The sequence below is a fragment of the Athene cunicularia genome, assembly GCF_003259725.1.
Source record: "Athene cunicularia isolate RWA chromosome 18 unlocalized genomic scaffold, athCun1 chr18_part1, whole genome shotgun sequence".
NCBI lineage: Eukaryota > Metazoa > Chordata > Aves > Strigiformes > Strigidae > Athene > Athene cunicularia.
In genome coordinates this window covers 6,260,662-6,266,661 of record NW_020799123.1, presented here as the reverse complement: position 1 = coordinate 6,266,661, position 6,000 = coordinate 6,260,662, and positions in this window count along the sequence as shown.

Sequence of the window (6,000 nt, the reverse complement as noted above, 5' to 3'; positions counted from 1 at the left end):
GGACCCGGGCCGAGCCCCCCGGTGCTACGGCAGCTGTGTGGGTGCAGCTGCGGTTCTGTACTCTGCCTCAGGGTTTTAGGGATGTCCCAAATTCTGACTAAAACGCTTTCACCAGTATGCCTAGATCCCTTACAAGCTTAGATAGCAGCCTCGACTCAGGCAGTTTCATTTTACTTCACTCATGCTCCCACCTCATCGCAGTCTTTTGATCAGAAGTTGATGGCACACTTCATTTTGCCTCAGACATCCACTTTAGTTCTAAAAGCTGTGATCCATGTAGTTCTTGGATTACTGTTACCACTGTCCCTTGTTCAGGAGCTTTCTCCTATCAGGATAACATAGGGATCAGAATAACTGATTAAAACAAGGCCTAAAAATCCCAGCTAAAAACGCATTACATAAAGCAGGAGATATTTCTCTTAGATTATACTATCTACCCAAAAGATACCTAGAGAGGATGGAAGGACCCACAGACAGGAACAGATAGTATTTTAGTTATGCATTTAAGACTCCTGAATTTTCACAGGACAGCTTGTGCCACAAAAGAGTTTTTTTAAATTACTCTTATCTTAAAAGTTACCAAGATAGCAGCAGATGAGCATAAGCGCCTATCCATCTTCCTGAGGCAGCTACCAAGTAGTACATATTTTCTGAGGAAAAGGAAGCTGTTATGGCATGCTTGCCTTAAATATTATTATTTCCTCCAGCAATTGTAGCATAAAGTTCTTAGTTGAACAGACAGCTCATACACAATAAGATACAATGACATAGTAGTTCATGAGCTCTATGAAACACTTTAGGTTCCTTAGAAATGCAAGTTTCTGTATAAACAGTCACTTAACAGCTGCCATACTGCATTAAGCTACAGGGCTTGCTCAAATACAGCAAAATTTGAATAACCTAGCAAGCAAGCTAGATTTACTTTCTAAGAAGCCTGCTTAATACAGGCATGCATATAAATAGCTACACTATGCTGGTTTTTATGCAAGATAGCTTTTGTTCTGTAGAGTAGTGCTTTATATTTCTTTGTTGTCTTTTTTTACAAGCACATCAAAACACTTTATGTAATATTATTCTTAACCATGACCTTTTAAATAAACACATTGCCAACATTTTTTTTTATCTGATGAGAGGATTAAGATATTAGTGCTTTTAGCCTAGGTCACAAAACAAATCAATATTGCTACTGCAAGCAGAACCAAGAAAACAAACCTTCCTCTAATCTTCATATTACAGCTCTGTTTAAGTCTCTGTATCTTTGAGGCCACCCTTATTTCTGTTAAGAGTCCTACCCAGACTAGCTACTAGAAGCCACAACAAGCATTCCAGAGACCAAGCTACTCCAAGCAGAAAGACAGCCCTGAAGAATGAGTGGGTTGTAAGGGTTTATTATATACCCCTGTGGCTGGGTGGGCCTGGCCAGGAGCTGGGCCAGGGGCCACGGGGGATTGGCCAGAAGGCAAGTCCTTCTCTAGGGCTGGCCAAAAAGAGTCCTGCCAGGGCTTGGGCAGCTCCTGCAGAAAGCAGGATTTGCTTTGGGTTGACATCTGTCATCATGTGGGGCACCGTTTGTACACTAAATAGGGTACTTTGGATCTTTGCCCAGAATACTTTTGAGTGAATAGTGGAGAGAAGTTCTTAAGGAGCTGCAGAGAGCTCCTCTGCTTTCCTTTCACAGGAGAGTGAGTCAGCTTACTGCCCTATTTCTAGACACATACAAATGTTCATCATAAAACTTTCATGGAGCTTGTTGTGAGAATAGCAAAGTACACAATCTACTGAACTGATCCGTGTCTTCTAGATAAGGGTTGTGCTTTGCTTTGAATGAATATGAGCTTGATCTTGTTAATGGTCCTCAGGTGCTGGGCCTGCTTTGAGGAACGCCTAGAAAACACCTTCCCATCAGCATGGTATTTGTTAAATATCTCCAAATGGCAAACACTGGTGTATGAGAGGGTTTTGCCTAGATTTACTATAAACTATGCATATAACACCCTTATTTATAAACTGGAATTAAGAGGAAAAGCTACACTTTGTGAGTCAGTGTACATCAGCAAAAATTGATTTACTAGGAGGTCCTATAAATACAGCATGGGGTATTTTATTTTGGGCTCCTGTGTTTTTGTGTGTTTTTAGCATTTCAGGATTTTTTTTTAAATTGAGATAGTTATACAATCCTGGTTACCATAATAACCAGTATCATGATGATACATGACAGCTATCACTTTTGCAGTGAATTCTTCCATACATTTGCTGTAAAATGTTTTCATTGTCATTCAAGGCATCGTGCCACAAAGCAGATAATGCCTCATTGCTCTGTAGAAGCTGGAGGGGCCCTTAAAACTTTCAGAATTGTGCCTTTTGTGGCATTTTTCACTTTGATCCAGACTGTATACATGCTGTGTCTTTCTGTGGCAGGCTTAGAGTACCTGAAACAGGAAAGATAAAGCAATCCTTTAACTCCCAAACACTCTTCTTTTTTTTTTTTTTAACCAAGTAAGGAAAAATGAACACAGCAAAGATCTTTCAAATTTGCTATACCTTAATTTGAAACAGTATCAGCCCCTGTGGAAGCAGTAAAGTAGACTAAACGAGTTTGTTCATTCTTTTGATTGTATCCATCAATTACTTCTCAACTCACCAGAACAAAATTAAAACAAAAATAAATGTGTTTTCAATTGTGTAGCGTCTTGTTTTACCGATCTTAATCTTGCAAGTAAACTGAGGGTCTGACTCTTACAAGTGTTTCAAAGCTATTTCCTACTCCCCTTCTCCCTCCTTGTTCCTCAGCTTTCATTTTAAGCCACTACTGTCTTTTGAAACAAATCAAATGTAAAAGTCTTGTGCTGAAGAAAGAAGGAAAGTCAGAGATATTTTTTTTTTTTGAAAACTCTCAGCAAGTAAGGTTTAAACAAGAACTAATTTCACCTCCAAAAGGCACGCTTCTCAGTTAGAAGACAAACTTTAAATTCATTTCCAGTTTAATCCTATTCCCGATTCAAGATAGAATATGTATGTCTCTAATTCCTGTCATTAAGCAAGGGAAGCAGAGCGTGTGTGAAAGCAACTCCTGATTCTTCACAGCCATGTGCCAATGAGATATTTGACCACTACTGAGTTGCTAATACTTAGCACACATACAACACTAATTCAGAAGATCTCATTTACTTTACAGATATGAATACATTTACTTCCGGGTCTCTCTCTGAAGGAGATATGCATATCCCTATCTATAATCCAGGGTTATTAAGGCAGAGAATGTTTAGCTGGCCCAAATTTTGACAAGTTTTCTCACAAGCAGATACTAGAGCCAAGAATTGTGGCTGCCAGCTCCCTTGCTGTCATTATTCTGTGCTCTCAATGGGTTTCAAAGCAATTGACAGTATCACTTGATGCACCTTTGGAAGCCCATATATCAGAAAATGTGTCCATGTTGCAAATTATCAGGCAGACATCAGCTACTCATGAGTAGGGAGACCATATGGTTTTGCTGATATTGAAACAATCAGCTCTAATCCAAGTCATTTTCTCCAAGGCAGCTGCTTTTTTGGTTATTATCTGTTCCCCCGTGTTTCTGTTCTTGGTGACAGATCACTTCTTGAGGAATTCACTTCTGGCAGCAAGAAATGTTCAGACTCCCCATCATTTTTCATACACTAATCTATGTTGGGAATTTTCAGTAAATAACATGAAAGCATCAGTGATTGAACACTTTAGGGTAAACAGTATCATTAGGTTGATTTATTTTTCTCCCTAAATACTTGCAGCTTCTGAAACACATTTTTCTTTCCAAGTATCTATAGGTTGTATAGTTATCTGATCCTTCTGTCTGATAGTTGGTTTATAAATTCTGTACGTAATATATCATGCAAAGCAATTCTTACTAAATTTCAACACTTGTATCTTACACCGATGTGAGATTTGGTTATCAGGCTTTGAAATCCTTGGATTTCAAAGGAGGATCTCAAAGCACAGTGTTTATTACCTACATGAATACACTGACTGCATAAAAAGTTTGAACAGACCCTTGTAAAACTCTGCTTCTGTGGTTCAGAAGGATGTTTAAAACAGTTACTGATACTCAGATCAAGCTGCAAGACTTAATCGTTGCTCAGGGCACTTATGAGTTTGGGGTAATTGGAATGTATTTTTCAGATTTGAAAAGGTTTCGATATCAGATACACATGAGTTTTGAACTCATTCATTCTTAGAAATATAAAATAAAGATATTCTAACGTGCATTACAGACCTCTCCACATAGCTATGGGCTACTATTGGCTGAGTTCAGCATACAGGATTTCCAGAAAGTTAGCTTGCTGTTAGTGATATATGCATTGGATTGAGTTATTTGGTGGACTCTATATTGGGTTTCACTCTGCCTAACAATTTGGAAGTATTTCTCAGGCTGAATGCAGCATGATGACACCTGAACGCCATATCCAGCCATTTCCATGTTTCATGAACTCCCCTAGGCATGAAGAATCTGGAGGAGAATGGAATGTGCTGGGAAGGTGGAAGGGGTAAACTGGCTGCACTTGGAGCCTCTGGTGTTTGATTAGAGCAACCACAGCTTCAGGCATCTGATTTTCTGTGGCTGGATACTTCACGCCCACTAACATGTTCCAGCAAAGCAGTCCCACTTAATTTCTGTCCTGCTGTCTAACAGAGTTTAACATGTCGATGGCATGAGTGACTAATTGCCTGGGCAGACGTGAGATAAGAACAGGGAGGACAGAGGAAGGCAGATAACTGTAGTGTGGAGGAAATAGTAGTGCAGAAAACTCCTAAAATGGGTCCAGTGTGATGAGTCCCTGCTGTTGGGTAGGGGTGATAGAAAGACACGTTTGGTGGTGGGAATTACAGGGGTCCCTAAAACAGATGAGTCTGGGAGAGGAGCACATGAGGACCCTGTGGGGGATGGAGTGGGTGAATGTATATCTCTGCACGTCGACGTGTTGCCTGCAGAACTTCTTCAGCTTCATTGTGTGAAGCTGGTTTTTGAGTATTTGCAAGATCTCTGTAATGCATATAAGGTTTTTAGTTAGTATGACATAATTCTTGCAAATATGCTTGCAGGCTTTTTATTTTGATAAATTATGCATTTGAAAGAAAGCACGCAAGTCACGTTTTATATGGCTCTAGTGCCAATTCTGTTGCAGAAGTTGAAGGAGGATGGTTTATCATTGTAGCCTGTCTGTCCTTTTGGCTTCAGTTATCCTAATACTTAGATATTCAAACCTATCTAGGATTGGCTGTGTTTGGAATTCTTGGTTCTAAACAAAAACTCTTTCTAAAGTGTAGTTCCACTTTGAAAAATGAAATATTCTGCTTGTTTTGTATATCCAGATTGGTACAGGAAGGAATTGGTTTCTTTGCTTTCTCTAAAATGTTCACAATCTGACCCATTGTTGGCACCTTAAATTGGGGATGTGAGAGAAATTGAACTGCTTGTGGGTTTGAGGTCAGTCTTTCAAATTCTGGAGAAGCCTGGAGCAGGTATGATGATGAAGCAGCACTGCATGCATCACTGATTACTTTTGCAGGCTCTTGTTATATTGTTCATTATAGCAGCTTTTGAATTTCTCTAGATAGGGAGTATTCACTCTTTCCAACCAGTATTTAATCTTTTTAACACCCTTATTGTGTATCCTGCTTCCTAACACTGAAGGACTTCAGGGTAGTGTTCCTAAGCATGTGGATGATGTGCCTTGAACTTTAAGGCATGGCGTGTTTTGCATTCAGGATCACATTTCAGTTTGCTGCCTAAAACAGAATGTCACCCACAGCAGTGCCACAAATCCTGCCTCCTACCCAGCGGCCTCCCTGCATGGCCCCTGCCCTCCAGCCAGAGCCACCCACCACTGCTAATGATCTGGGCTCCACGGGATTAGCACAAACAGTCCAGGATGTTTTTTCTTGTTCTGCTTTTGTGACTTTGGCTTCCCAGTTAGCCAGTCATGTCATGGATAATTATGCTTTTGAAGTCCAGATCCAGAGAGA